Raw genomic sequence first — 16,011 nt, forward strand, 5'->3', positions numbered from 1 at the left:
AGAAAGAAGCCAGCGAGACATCTGGTGAGGGGATGGCAGAGGCACCCTCGGGGGGGGGGGGGGGGGCGTTCAGGGCAACAGTCTGTTGTGAAGCTGTTTCCCACAGGTGTTTGGGATGTTACCTTTGACCTGTTCTCCAGGGGACACTGGTGACAGTCTATCAGGAAAGTCCTATAAATTGGTCAACTTTATTTTTCTTATTTTCGTGTCTCTCTTCATCTCGACTATATAGAAACTACACATTGTTGGACGGATAATGATTTTTCTTGTTTTCTCCTGATCTAAATGGGGTGAGGAAGGGTGGGGAAAAATTCAAAGCACCCCGGCTGCTTAGGTGTAACTTCAGTTTCCATAAAGCTAGGACACTGACAAGAACAGCATACTTTATCAATGCCCTTGATCCCTTATGAAAAAATACAGAGGGTCGCATGTTCAAGGTTAAGCAGGAGCATCTTTGTAGGAGACCCTGGGTCCATGACCCCACAGCATTCCCAGATCTGAGAACACTTCTAGCACCAGGCACAACACATACGCAATGGACCGTGGAAGTTTCCAAAACTGAATGAATTCTGAACTCTAGTGGAATCACTAGACCCTTGGAGCCAGCGTCCATGACATGAAACCAAACTCACCAATGTCGCAAACGCTACCAGTGCTCGAGACAGAGAAACCCCCTTGATAAACACGGAGTGCCTCGCCTGGGACCCCCCCCCCCCCCCCCCCCCCCGCCCAGAGCAGCCAAAGAGCACAAGGCGACAGAGAAAAGCCTGGTGACATAGACCTGCTGGAGCTTAGAGAGGGCCTGGAAAGTATCGAGACAGAGGAAAAGCCACCAAAAAAGGGAAAGAAGTTTAACTACAAAAGCAAAAAGCTCCAGACGGATTAAAGACCTCTGTGAAAAACAAAAGTTATCCTAAGAAAATGCGAGCAGGTGTCTTTGACTTGGGCATGGCAAAGGATTTCTCTGGTGAGATATAAAAGGCACACTTTGTAAAGGTAAAGACTGGTCAATAGGAAATCAAAAATCCAAACTTCTGCTCAACCTAAAACAATATATACAAAGTTCAAAAGACAAAGCTGTTGAAAAGCCAAGCTGCTCTGAGCAGGGAGACAGAAAGAGCGGGTCAGGGGCCAGCAGACTGGAGGCCGTATGGAGAGAACAAGGAGAAGGAGTAGGCAGAGGCGCGGAAGGACGATGGCTCTAGGGCTGACCGTCCACGGTCCTGCCCCTGCACCCCCTCCCCAGGAAGGCCCCGCCCTTCTCCTGGCCGGCCCAGACCCTTCTTGGTGTCCTGCTTGTTGCTGCAAGACCCATGGCTGTCTCTGTGTCTCCCCAACCCTCTGATCGGTTCCTTTAGAACTTTTTAATACTCTGAATATATACTGCACTCCTTGAGGATAGAACGTGACCTCACCTCCGTCTCCTAGGAGGAAGGCTCGCCAGTGGTCTAACTGAAGAAATAAAGGGAAAGGCTGACCAGGGACCAGAAGATGGCTACGATACATATAACAAGGCAGTAGCATCCAAAACATAAAGAACACCAACCACCCATCCGACAAAGATAAAGTGAGCAAAGGGTAAGAAGCTGAGAATGCAAAGAGAAAATCTGTTAAACTCTAGGCAGTAACCACTTTAAAAGATGTTCAACCACACCAGGAATCAGGACATGCAAATTAAAACCACAAGGAGATGCTATCTCGTTCCTGGCTGGGCTAAGATCACTAAGCCTGACAGTACCGTGTCTTGGTGAAGGTGTGGGACAAGAAAGAGGAAGTCTTTCCCGCTGCTGGTAGGAGTGTCGGTTGGCATATGAGCACCCTGGGAAGAATTTGGCAAGAGCCCAGAGAGCTGAAAATCCACATGACCCACCACGTACTCCTACGGATGCCCTTTGAGAGAGGATCTCCTAACGTGCAGAAGGAGAAGCATGTACAGGTGTTCACGGAGCATTGCAAAGAAAACCTGGATACCCAGAAGCATCTTCAGTGTTCTTCAATATAGAAAAAGTTGATAAATACATTGAAGAAGAATATGGAGTCATAGTCAATGGATGCGATACTACACAGCAGTCAAAATGCATGAACTAGATTTGTATATATCATTATGAATTGAACTGAACACACTGCTGTGCAAATAAGGAAAACTGCTCCATGATATATATGAGTTATGTGTAGTATCTACATAAGTTAAGGCATGAATGAACACATATGCACACACAAACTAGTACTGTATATTGTTTATGATACTTGTATACGTGATAACACAAGAAAAGCTGGGACTGGAAGGATCCATACGCTCAATCCATGACAGCAGCTGTCCTGGGGAAGGGGGAAATGGAATATGGGAAGGGGAACCAGGACGATTCCAATTCATCTGTAATATTCTACTTCCTTTAGCAGAAATACGTCAAAAGGACAACATATAAATGTCCGTGCATTCTGGGTGGCAGGTAAACAAGGGTTATTTCCTACTGTACTTTGCTGTAGTTTGAAACTATACACAAAACACACACTCATTCTATAGGTGAAATACTATAAACCAAAGGCAAATGCCAAACCAGAGAAAACATCTGCACTAGAGGACAAAAAACAACTTAACCTACCCCAATATGCAAATAACTCAATTAGCAGTCTGATACAGAAAAATAGGCAAAGAGGGGCGCCTGGGGGGATCAGTCAGTTAAGCATCTATCTCCGGCTCAGGTCATGATCCCAGGGTCCTGGGACTGAGCCCCGCATCGAGCCCCATGTCCAGCTCCCTGCTCAGTGGGTAGTCCGCTTGTCCCTCTCCTTCTGCCCCTCCTTCCCCCTGCTCGTGCTCACTCTCTCTTTCAAATAAATAAATAAAATCTTAAAAAAAAGAAAAAGGGGCGCCTGGGTGGCTCAGAGCCTGGGTGGCTCAGCCTTCGGCTCAGGTCATGATCCTGGAGTCCCGGGATCGAGTCCCACATCGGGCTCCCTGCTCAGCGAGGAGCCTGCTTCTCCCTCTGACCCTCCCCCCTCTCATGTACTCTCTCTCATTCTCACTCTCTCAAATAAATAAATAAAATCTTTAAAAAAAGAAAAAGAAAAATAGGCAAAGAATGGGGAAAACAAAACAAATGATAAAGTATGAATGAGCAACAAACAGAAAAATTTTAACTTCTCTCATGATTAAAAAAATTGCAAATTAAAGTAATATACCATCCTCTGTCAGACTGGTAAAGGTTAAAAATACCACTGAGTGTTAGTAATCACACTGAAGACACTCTTCACTCTGTGAGGGATTGTAGAAATTGGAACAAGCTTATAAGAGAAAATTTGGTATCAAGTATCAATGGGATTTAGAAAATTCAGATTATTTTGACTCAAAAATTCTACTGCAAGAATTTATCCTAAGGAAATAATCAGAGTTGGACTTGTTTAAAGGATCTTCATCTCAACATTATTTAACACAGCTGAGGGGCACCTGGGTGGCTCAGTTGGTTAAGCATCAGACTCTTGAATTCGGCTCAGGTCACGATCTCAGGGTCATGAGATCGAGCCCCACATCAGGCTCCACACTCAACGGGGGGTCTGCTTGAGATTCTCTTTCCCTCTCCCTCTGCCCCTCCCTCTGCTTGTGTGTGCACACCCTCTCTAAATAAAATCTTTAAAAAACATTTAAAAAATTAAAAAATAAAATAGCTTTAAAATGAGCATTAAGCAAATATCTAATTCCTATTAAGTAAATGATAGCATTTATACTATAATGAGGCCATTAAAAAAAAGATTGTTTTCAAAAACAGACTTGATGACACAGAGAGATATTTAAAATACTTTAAAAGGTGGTATAAAAGCATGTTTGTGTGTGTGTAACAGACACAGAAAAACATGCTCACACACCTATATGAATACAAAATTATGTGTATGTTCATACACACCAAATGTATACCAAGTGTTAATAGTCATTATCTCTGAGTATAGAAAATGGGTGATTTTTAGTTTTTTTTCTTCCTGCAATGACTATATATTATTTCCATAGCCTGAAACAAATTATAACAGGGTGAGGGAGTGTGGAAAGAGCGATGGGGCATATGCTAGAAGGCTGCAATGCAAGTCTTTAGCTCTCCAAACCTTCTCTCAGGTCCTTCCCTCAAAGTTAGTTACACTCACTTCTGGAAGGTTCTAGAACCTTTGCAAGCATTTTCTGACTCTGAGAAACTAGGGTAACAAGAAGGAGCACTTATAACTAAATGATTTCAGGGTTCACTAACAGAACCCACCTTTACAGCCATGGAAGTTCATTTATAATTCTCTCACTTAGTTGGAACTTTCCCCTCTATAAAAATATTCAAGAGGACTCACAAAGGAAAATGAGAACTAACTAGAACAGCCTCTCTCCACTTTTTGTCCCCATCAGGAACCTGGGTGGGAGCCTCCAGTCCCTCCCTGGGCAGCCACGGCGACAGGAAGGACACAAATAGCCCACCACGAAGGAAAACGATGCCCACACTGTCTGACCACAAGGAAAACCCAAGTCCAGCCTGGGAGTGGGGCTGGCCTGTTTTGCTGCTCCCAGTTCCGAGAGGAAAGGAGGCGAGGCTGCAGGTCCCGCAGTGGCCACTGGAGAGAGCGAGGGGGCCGTCTGGAAACAGCATAGGACTTCCTAGACAGAGATAAGGCTCCTGAGCCAAGGCAGAGAACACCGAGCTCTGGTTCCAGGAATGGGGTCTGGGAAGTTCTAAGGAATCTGAGCTGGGAATTAACTTTCTGTCTTAATAGAGAGTATATTACCTCTGTTCCAGAAATCATAGAGGAGGATTATTAAACATGCCTGAGCCCCGAGTGCTCTAGTGTTCTAAGAAACACAAACAAGAGCTTTTTCACTTGTAACATCAACAAAGATTTTTTAAAGGATCACGTTCATTTATGGCTGCCGTCCTGGCATATTTCTGCAAGCTACTGATGAGAGTGTAAAATGATAAACTCTCCCCGGAGGGGAAACTTTAAAAATGTTTATCGCTGACTCGGTGAGGCTTTCTGGGACTTAGCTTAAGGAAAGAATCAGAAATGTGAATAAATATTTACTTAGGTCCACACCGGAAGCCTTAGGAGAAATGATTACAGAAAACAGAGAGCGTCTAAATGATGAAATATTACGTGGCCATTTAAAGTACCGTTCAAACAGGTGTTTTACTGGGACTGGCGAATGCTTATACTATAGAAGGTTACTCAAAATACGTGAGCCAATGAAAAATGCAAGCTGGACAACTGTACAATTCCATTTCAGTAACTTACGCACATACACACATACACACTGATATACAAAGGAGAGAAAACCCTAGAATGCTGCATGCTGAAACCGACAGTGCTTGGCACTGGTAGATGGTATTTTACCAGGAAACTGCACTGCCGATAGTGTTATTTAAACTTATCTAGTATTGTGTAGCACTGGTGGGTTGTATTAAAGGGAATTCCTCTTACTACTTCATACATTTCAATACTTGACATTTTTTCTACTATTAGGGACACCTGTACAATGGTATTAGAATTTCACTTTTTGCTTTCATACACTTACATTAAATTTTCCTAGAATTAGAGATTTAATCATTTGAAAAACAATGCTTTTGTTTTTTTAAAGATTTGTATTCATTGATTTATTCTGAGAGAGAGGGCGTGCATGAGGGCAGGGAGGAGCAGAGGGGAAGGGAGAGGGAGGAAGGGAAAGAATCTCAAGAAGACTCTGCACTGAGCATAGAGCCCCACATGGGGCTCTCCGTGGGGCTTGATCCCACGACCCCGGAGACCAAGATCCAAATGGAAACCAAGAGTCAGAGGCTCAACTGACTGAGCCACCTGGGTGCCCTTAGTTTTTTGTTTTTGTTTTTTTTTTTAAAGTAGGCTCCGTGCCCAATGTGGGGCTTGAATTCACCACCCTGAGATTAAGAGTCATATGCTCTACCGACTGAGCCAGCCAAGTGCCCCCAATACTTTAATTTTTAAAAGAAAACCCTTATGTAATAATATGAAGAGTAATAAAACAAGATCTAAAAACTGTGTATCTCAACTATGTAAAGAAGAAATTCAAAGAAAAAAAAGACTGGAAAAAAAAAATCTGCCCAAGAGTGATAGTGCCTCTGGTGGACATATCTGGTATCTGCATGATTGTGGAGAGGGGGACCTTGTTTGCTAATTGTGTGCTCCTTGATTCTTTCCTACACTTCCCCAAACTTTTACTAATGTGCAGGTAGGACTTACTTTAATCATCCTCTAAAAAACTTCCCAGCTGGCTAGACAAATCCTGTTGCTGCCGGTCCCCAGAGCTGAGAAGTCCCCTGTCCAGACCCCAAAGGCCAAGGGAAGGGCTTAAAGGTTGCATAAGCTTTTCTTCTATTCCAAAATAATAATAATAATAATAATAATAATAATAATAATAATAATATAATAATAATAATAAAGGACACCCCCATAGGGAAAGAGTGGGGCCCTAAGTGTGCTCTGAAGGACTCAAACTCCACCTTTTACCTCAGTTTTAAAAGACCAACTAAGTTGAGAAACTAGATCCCACACCAAATTAGTTTGTATTTTATCAGTAGGAGAAAAAAACAAAACCCTAACATCTCTTGCGTGCCTTTTAGGTTTCAAGTACCGTGTTTACAACTTCCATATATTAACAAGTCTAAAAACGTTTCATGTTGCCACACATTACCACACGTTACGGCACCATCAGCCCTCCTTTCTGGCTTTGTCCCACCCCACGCCCTTTACAGGCAAGTGCACAGATCCCTCCCTGTCACTCACTGTAGGTTTTTGGTTTCAGCAAGTGTGGAAACCGTTCACCAAAGAATGAGGTAGAAATAAAACCCGTCATGTGTCAATATCACGGAGCAGTATTATTAATTAAGTATTAAGCAGAATTAATTATCCTTGGGAATCGCTGGAAAGGACGCCCCAGGACTGCTCCCACTTTCTGGGTTTCCTTTTCTCTTCCCAAAAACATGATACTGATGGGATGAACGTCACCTCCGCTTCGTACATTCTGAGGCTCAGAGTAGTAAGTGGGCAGGACGGGAACCCAGGTTTGTCCGACCCTGAAGCGCATGCTTGTCCCACTGTGCCACGAGACCACCCGCACGATTAAATGCCTGGGAGCGCACACCTACACGTGGAATCCACTTATTCTCTTCCTACCAGGGAACGGAGAAAGGAATTTTCATTTTTTAATGTGTATTTATTTAAGCAATCCCTACACCCAGCGTGGGGCTTGAACTCACGACCCCGAGTTCAAGAGCTACACGTTCTACTGACTAAACCAGCCAGGCACCCGGAGGCTTCTCGTCCTCAAAAGCAGGAAGGCAGAGGGCAAGTACTCTTGAGGCTGAATCACTCCAGATCTGGCCAATGACACAGACACCAACTAACCTGGAAATTCCTGGAATCACTTGCCACCGTCCATGCAGGTGGCAGGATCCAGAACCAGGAACGGTCCTCACTGACACACATGCTAGAGCAGCCAACCACCACTAGGTGGCACCAACCACAGCCCGGACCAGGACAGCTTGGAGCTGCACAACCCACTGAGAGCCAGGCCGGCTCGCGGAGGAGGAGGAGGCTGGCTTGGGTCCCGTCACTCGCTAACCCTGTAACCCTCGCACCTGAGGCACTTTAACGCCCACCTACCGTTACACAAAAGCTAAATCCGTCAGGCACACTTGCCCACAGTGGCTAAGAGTTGGGATTTGAACTCAGCTCTCTGGCATGAACTCAGCACTCTTCCCACCGTGAGATACCCTTTGTCCCCCAAGGAGTAGCTCTCAGTCCAGGGGTGGGGGGAGGAGATGGATTTCCTGGCCTTGCCCATCAAACCTCTTCCCCGCTCTTCAGAAGCACCTGGTGGGTTTGTTAAGCACAGACTGCTGAGCCCCATCCCCCCACCCCAACTCTGATCTAGAAGGTCTGGGAGGGGCCTGAGACCCTCCCCTCCCCAGGTGATGCTCAAGGGGCTGGTCCAGGGACCACACTAAGACAGGTGATGCCTCAGGCCAGTCTCTGAACCAGCATTTCCCCTTGCCAAGATTTGTCTTGGTCAAACAAAAGTGTGAAGATCTAGACCATCCCTGAACAATGTGCGACCAACACAACTGTGCGGGGGAAGACAGGTCGGTGCCCCATCTTTATAATTCAGTCTGAGGATCCTCCTGCTTCTGGCAGAGGAATTCCTCCCACCAGGAAACACCTAGTGATGTGCACACCAAAAATATACCAAAGAAACAGTTTTCCCAGAGCTTTAGAGTAGTCAAAGGTGCTCCCTCTTTTCCAATTGCAACAAACAAGTTTAGAAAATACTGACTAATAAATGTACAGACTCATCAAAAGGCCACTTCCCATTGACAGTGAACAGATATTTTATATTCACCTTTGGGGGCCCCTTCTGTTGAAAAGAAAACTCTGGATGAAGCCAGTGTAGCTCAATGAAGGAAAGTGTGACCACAATCACAGATGTCACCAAGAGAGGTCGGCCAAGTAACCTGACAAATAAACATGCCATACTCACCATTCTCCTTTCCCTCCAGAAATAGGAATGACTTGTCTATTCTGGAAAAGTAATTGGCCCTGAGCTCTAAGACTTCATCACAAATTTCAGTGTCCAAAATACCTCCCTGAAAAGTAAAAAGGGAAGGTTTTCCTAGCCACAAGAGGAGTTCCCAAAAAAAGGAAGTAAAAATGAGCAACTGTTTATAGATTTTGTTGTTATTGTACTGGCCCAAGAGGGTAACTTCTATCAGTGCTGTCCACTGGTTACCAGCCATCTGTGGCTATTCATATGTAAATCTAAGTTAATTAAAATTTTAAAAACGTGGGGCGCCTGGGTGTCTCAGTCAGTTAAGCATCTGCCTTTGGCTCAGGTCATGATCCCAGGGTCCTGGGATCCAGCCCCACATTGCATTGGGCTCCCTACTCAGCAGGGAGCCTGCTTCTCCCTCTCCTGCTCCTCCTGCTTGTGCTCTCTCCAATAAATAAAATCTTAAAAAAAAATTTTTTTTAAATGATTACAATTCAGTTCAAGTACTTGAACAAGAGCATTTCAAGTATCCGGTGGCCACTTGTGATGAAGGCAAGCTATGCACCATTTGCTTTATCGCACCAAATTCTACCTCATCTACTTCTTCAAACAGCTTCTTCCAGAAAAGGCTAACTCTTAAAGTGAACCGCTAATACAAACCAACAGAAAAACCAACCAAATTGGTTCCATACAAATGAAACAATCAAGCTGGATTTCCCAGGCTGGTGCAGCCTTAGTGGGCCAAGGAACAAGGCAGAAGGTGGAAAATAGAAAAGCAACCAGGGTCAGGTCCTGGGCTTCGCCACTTCCCAGAAACGAGAGGTTGGCTGGTCACCTGACCCTGTGGGTTCCTTGGTAGAGGGTGCTGTGGAGAGGACAAAACTGGGGGGTCCCAGCGGAGAGCCCAATGTGGTGCTGGCTCATATTAAGTGTTAGCGTAAGTCACAGTTGCCAGGATCCTGTCAATGACCTTCAGTTTCCTCAGCAGAAACCTACGTGAGCTAAAAATCTCATCCGCCCCCACCTCCCATCCTCCCAAACTCTCCAGGTCACTCCTTCCTTCTCAGTTTACCTGCGATAAAGGACCAGGTTTTTGTTTTGTTTTTCATTTCCATCTGTCAGACTTATTTTCTTGGAAAATACAATAATGTGGAAAAATGAAACATACAATCCAAGCTGCAATCTACGAAACATACAATCCAAACTACAATCTACTCCAATTGTTGTGAACGTTCCTCAATGGTCTCAATTTCCTTTCTCCTCACTGACCACCACCGTCAGGGACCACACCATGAGTAGCCCCACTCCACACTCCAGTTCTCTTCTCACTGGCTGCTCCCAAGTCTTTTTATTTGCTTACAGTTTTACAAATCCATTCTCTTTTTGTTTTCCATTCCTACTACTCCAGACCATTATCACCTAGATCAGAGAAGAGAATGCTGCACAGAGAAAGAAAGCCTGGAGACCTGCAGAGGGGCTCCTTTGAGTATTCAGCAGGGCTCAGATCCGTATGTGCCTGTGAAGAGACTTAATGAAGCCCAGGGGAAAAAGTCATCCACAAGGGCCAAAAACAGTGCCTATTCCCACCAGCCAGAAGGGGAAAACTCATAATCCACAGGGTTCTGCTCAAGAAGGTTTTACCCTGGAGTGAAGAATAATTGACCCTAGACTGAGCTCTGCCCTGAAAAAATCACTATCTCCAAATAACCTACCTGCATCCCGGGACAAAGCTCAAGAAGATTTAAAGGAATACAAAGATATCCAGGACTCAACGAAGTGAATTCACAATGTCTGGCATCTAATCAAAGATTACCAGGCATGCAAAAAGGCAGGAAAAGAGGACCTATAATGAAGAAAATAGTCAATCTATGGAAATCAAGCCAGATCTGATACAAATCTTAGAATCAGAAGGAAAAGAGATACAAGTTATTGTTACTGTATTCCATATGTCCAAAACATTAAAAGAAGATCTTTTAAAGGGCCAAAATTGAACGGCTAGAGACAAAAACTAGAGTATCAGAGATGAAAAATACACTGGATGGGATTAGGAGATTGCACACTGCAGGGAAAAGATTAGTGGATTTAAAGGCATAATAATAAAAATTGGCCACTCAAAGGCCAAAATGAAACAGAGAGGGAAAGAATTTTAAGCATAAAAAGAACATAAGGGAGTTGTGAGGTAACTTCAGTTAGTTAAGATTTAATTTAAAGGATAATTTGTTAAATGTAACAAAGAGGTAATAAAGGGGGTAGCAAATTCCCTGAGGGAGAAGGGAGGGGGGAAGGGTGCAGCAAAAAAAAAAAAAGAAAAAGTGAAGGAATAGTGGCCAGAAACATTCCGAATTTGACAAAGGCTACAAACTCCTAAAATCTCAACAAACCCTAAGCACAGGAAACATAAAAAGGACTCCAAGGGATATCATAATCAAATTTCTCAAAATCAATGATAGAGAGAAAACTTAAAAGCAGCCAGAGAAAAAGGACATGTTACCTACAGAGAAAAAGAGATAGAGAGGACATCAGATTTCTAACGGAAAACAATGGAACTACATCTTTAGAGAAATGAAAGAAAAAACTATCCACCTAGAATTCTCTAGCTCCATAAAAATATCCTTTATTTAAAAAAAATTTATTTATTTATTTGAGAGAGAGAGAAAGCATGAGTGGGGGGGAGGAGGGGGAGAGGGAGAGGGGGAGAGAGAGAGGATCTCAAGCAGACTCCATGTTGAGCACAGAGCCCGATGTTGGGCTCGATCCCATGCCCCATGAGATCATGACCTGAGCCGAAACCAAGAGTCAGATGCTTAACCCACTGCGCCACTCAGGCGCCCCCATAAAAATATCCTTTAAACCCAAAAGTGACATAAAGATGAATTCAGACATACAAAAGCTAAAAGGATTCATCACCAGCAGATCTGCACTATAAAAAAAAAGTTGAGGAAGGCCTTTAAGCAGCAGGAAAATGGTACCAGATGAAAATCTGGATCTAAACAAAGAAATGAAGAGGACCAGAAATAGCAACTGCAGGGATAAATGAGATTTTTTTCTTATTAGTTAAATCTCTTTAAAAGATAATTGACTAGAGCAATGGAAAAAAATTGAGAGACCAGAAACAAACCCTAACATTTAGGGTCAATTAATTTTCTACACATTTGCCAAGACAATCCAATGGAGAAAGAATAGTCTTTACAACAAATGGTGCTGGGAAAACTTCATATCCACGTGCAAAAGAACGAAGTTGGACTCCTACCTCCCAACTATATAAAAACCCACGCAAAATGGACCAAAGACCTCAACTTAAGAGCTAAGACTGTAACATTCAGAAGAAAATATGGGCATGAGTCTTTGTGGCCTTGGGTTGGCAATGTTTTCTCTTTTTTTTTAAGATCTTATTTATTTATTTGACAGAGAGAGAGAGAGAGAGAGAGCACAAGTAGGGGGAGCGCAGGCAGAGGCAGAGGGAGAAGCAGGCCCTCCGCAGAGCAGGGAGCCCCATGTGGGACTCCTGAGCCAAAAGCAGTCGCTTAATCAACTGAGCCACCCAGGTGCTCCTGGCAATGTTTTCCTATACAAAGCACCAAAAACACAAGAAATAAAAGAAAAAAAATAGATAAATTAGACTGCAGGAAAGCAAAATGACCGTCCACAGAAGGAGAGAAAATATTTGCAAATCATATATTGGAGACTCATAGGTAAAACATAGAAAAATCTATTAAAACTCAGTAATAAAAAGATTTTAAAAACTCAATAAAAAATGGGTAAAGGATCTGAATACACATTTCTCCAAATAAGACGTGCAAATAAGCCCATAAAAGATGTTCAACATCATTAGTCATCAAGGAAATGCAAACCAAAACCACATTGAGATTCAACTTCACACCCATTAGGATGGTCAGAATCAAAAGGTCAGATAATCATGAGTGTTGGCAAGGATGTGGGATCCTGACAGCCTCACACACTGCTGGTAGGAATGTAAAATGCTGTAGCCACTTGGCAAAACAGTTTCTCAAGAAGTTAAACACAGGGCGCCTGGGTGGCTCAGTTGGTTAAGCGACTGCCTTCAGCTCAGGTCATGATCCTGGAGTCCCGGGATTGAGTCCCACATCGGGCTCCCTGCTCGGCAGGGGGTCTGCTTCTCCCTCTGCCCTCTTCCCTCTCGTGCTCTCTGTCTCTCATTCTCTCTCTGTCAAATAAATAAATAAAATCTTTAAAAAAAAAAAAAAAAGAAAAGAAACAAAGGCACAGAAGAGCAAACATACAGAGAATGTCAAGAGAACAGCAAATGGCTGACTGTGAACAGAATCTGTATCAGAAATACATAGATCAATTGAGGCGCCTGGGTGGCTCAGTCGTTAAGCGACTGCCTTCGGCTCAGGTCATGATCCTGGAGTCCCAGGATTGAGTCCCGCATCGGGCTTCCTGCTCGGCGGGGAGTCTGCTTCTCCCTCTGATCCTCTTCCCTCTCGTGCTCTCTGTCTCTCATTCTCTCTCTCTCAAATAAATAAATAAATAATCTTAAAAAAAAAAAGTTAAACACAGAGGTACCGAGCAATTCTACTCTTAGATATATACACAAAGAGATGAGAACGTGTGTCCACACAAAAACATATCCTGTTGACCCTTGAACGACATGGAGGTTAGGGGTGCTGCCCCCCCATGCAGTCAGAAATCCACATATAACTTTTGACTCCCCCAAAACTTAACTACGAACAGCCTAATGTTGACCTTCTGAAAGTCTTACCAATAACGTAAACAGTCGATGAATACGTATTTTGCATGTTGCATGTATTATACACTGCACTCTAACAGCAAAGTAAGCGACAGAAAAGAATATTAAGGAAGACACATTCACAATGCTGTACTGTAAAAAATCCACATATAAGTAGACTTTGTAGTCCAAACCCGCATTGTTCAAGGATCAGCTGTACAAGAATGTTCATAGCAGGATTATTTATAATAGCCAAAAAGTAGAAACAAGTGTCTATCAACTGACAGATGGGTAGATAAAATGTGGTATATCCAGACAATGGAATATTATTCAGCCATAAAAAAGATCGAAGCTCTGACATGTGCTCCAGCATGGATGAACCTGGAGTGCCCTACGCCAAGTGAAAGCCAGTTAGAACAGACCACATTTTATAGGATTCCATCTCTACGAAACCTCGAGAATAGGCAAATCTATGGGAGTAGAAAGTAGATCAGTGGTTGCTTAGGGCTGGGGCAAGAGGGGCAGAATGGGGAGCGATGGCTAAAGAGTACATACGGGGAATGCCCAGCACTACCCACAAAGTACTGAAGGGCGGCGGGGGGTAAATCAAGATCAACTGAACACTATCCCCATTCTCCCAAAACTGACCATCTAGGGGGAGATGCAGACCCCTGCAACGGGCTTCAATCTAACCCATAACTTCAAACACCACAAGACGGGTAAGAGAACAAGACGTCCGTGAGACCAGAGGGGCCAGAAGAGAGACCCTGTGGGGGGACAGCACCTCAGAGGGTGGTATTCGCCTGGGTGGAGATGAAGTGCAAGGCGGACAGGCACAGGAAGGGGCAGGTGGTGTCCCGTAGGGCCAGGGGACTCTGCGGGATGGCAGGACAGGAGACAGGCAAGGAGCTGGAACCAGTTTAAGGAATGCTTTCAATGCTAAGTGAAGGATTGGTATGTGATGTTACAGCAAGAGGCGGTCTCTGAGGCCTCTGAGCCAGGGTGCGGTCCCCCCAAAGGTGTGTCCACAGGCTGGCTGTGTGGATGGAGGTGGCAGGACAGCAAACAGGACCCAACATGGTTGGGAGGTGTCAGCAGTGATCCACAGAAGGAAGAGAGAGGGTCTTCCCCACTTCCCCGCATGCCGGGACCCAGCCACGTGGCCACTGTAGGGGCGGCTGCTGGTGTGAAGGGGCGCCGCTGTCCCCACGGCCCTGGTCACGGGGAAACCTGTGTTCTCTGCCCCGGCGTGGCATTGGCCGGATTCCCGGGCTGCTCAGTGCCCCGGAGGTGCATCTGGTCCTTGAAAACCCGGCCACAGGATCGCCGCCCAGCCTCAGTGTATTCTCAGAGCAGAGCCTGGGAGCCCCTGTGGTAAGGGTTCTCTCCCCGCCTTTTTTTTTTTTTTTTAAAGATTTTATTTATTTAATACAGAGAGAGACAGCGAGAGAGGGAACACAAGCAGGGGGAGTGGGAGAGGGAGAAGCAGGCTCCCCACTGAACAGGGAGCCCGATGCGGGGCTCGATCCCAGGACCCTGAGATCATGACCTGAGCCGAAGGCAGAGGCTTAACAACTGAGCCACCCAGGCACCCCTTCTCTCCCCCTTTTAACTCAACTAGCAGAAAGGCTGTGCTGATGTTGAGTCATCAAGTCAACAGGATCTTATGCAGCATCTGGTTTTGAAGACGGTGGAGCCACGAGGAAGCAGGCGTAGGATGTGCTTCTAAATGGAACAGGCTGGGCAGCAAGGTGAGCACACATGACGACAGGGACAGCGGCAGGCACCGCCCCAAGGCACAGCGGACACCTTCTGGTCTCGGTTTGGGTATTGGGTTACGGGGAGTTTTCTTCCCCTGTATCTTTTTTTTTTTTTTTTTTTTTTTTTTACAGCGGGACCCTATTGCCCTTGTGATGTAGAAAGTATGAAAATAGTAAACTTCATTTCTTCTTAATAAGCGAACTTTGGTTTAGGAACTAGAAGCTTTCCCTGCACCATGCAATATGGTAGCCAGTAGCCACGGGTGGCTATGTACATTTAAACTTTTTTTTTTAAGATTTTATTTATTTATTTGAGAGAGAGCACGAGTGGGGGCAGGGTGGGGGAGAGGGGGAAGCAGGCTTCCCACTGAGCAGGGAGCCTGATGCGGGGCTCGATCCCAGGACCCCGGGATCATGACCTGAGATGGAGGCAGACGCTTAAGCGACTGAGCCACCCAGGCGGCCCTACATTTAAACGTCCATTAAGAGGAAATACAATGTTCAATTCCTCAGTCTCATTAGCCACATTTCAAGAGCTCCAAAGCCACGTGTGGCCACTGGCTACCACACCAGGTGCTGCGAGTCTGGAGTTGAGGAAACAGGGAGCTGGAGGCCAAAGGAAGGCAGAGGGGGGCAGGCGGTGAGGCAAACTGCAGGGCCACAGACATGTTCCCAGGGGGCCGCGTCAGATCCCCCCCGGGCTGCTCATCACGCGTGTGCACACGGGCCTCCGCACCTGCACGGACCCTGCTTCCTGAAATCTGTGGAGCAGAGGGGGCTGCTCGTGACTGTGACTGACCTACAGTAAAGGGTGGTGGCAACAACACACACCCGGCCCCCGGCCCCCACGCACCACCCGTCAACTGCTCCGAAACTCCACTTCCTCCTGTGTAAACGAGCGTCGGGGGTTGGGAGGCAAATGAGGGGCCTCCAGAAGACAGAGCAAATACTCCACAAACAGTGGCTTGTGTTCCAGCCTGCGTCAGGGGCACAGAGGCACCGCGGGTTCCACAATGGAA

At 45.3% G+C, this 16,011-nt stretch overlaps 1 protein-coding gene across 3 annotated transcripts in view; it reads right to left on the bottom strand.

Moving 5' to 3' along the window:
- Positions 1–16,011, bottom strand: part of LIMD1 (LIM domain containing 1) — a 71,114-nt gene that overhangs the window by 15,695 nt on the left and 39,408 nt on the right. The window lies entirely within an intron of this gene.

The sequence above is a fragment of the Mirounga angustirostris genome, unplaced genomic scaffold, assembly GCF_029215605.1.
Source record: "Mirounga angustirostris isolate CCGP_5_RB_7025 unplaced genomic scaffold, mMirAng1.0.hap1 SCAF_1, whole genome shotgun sequence".
Taxonomy (NCBI): Eukaryota; Metazoa; Chordata; class Mammalia; order Carnivora; family Phocidae; genus Mirounga; species Mirounga angustirostris.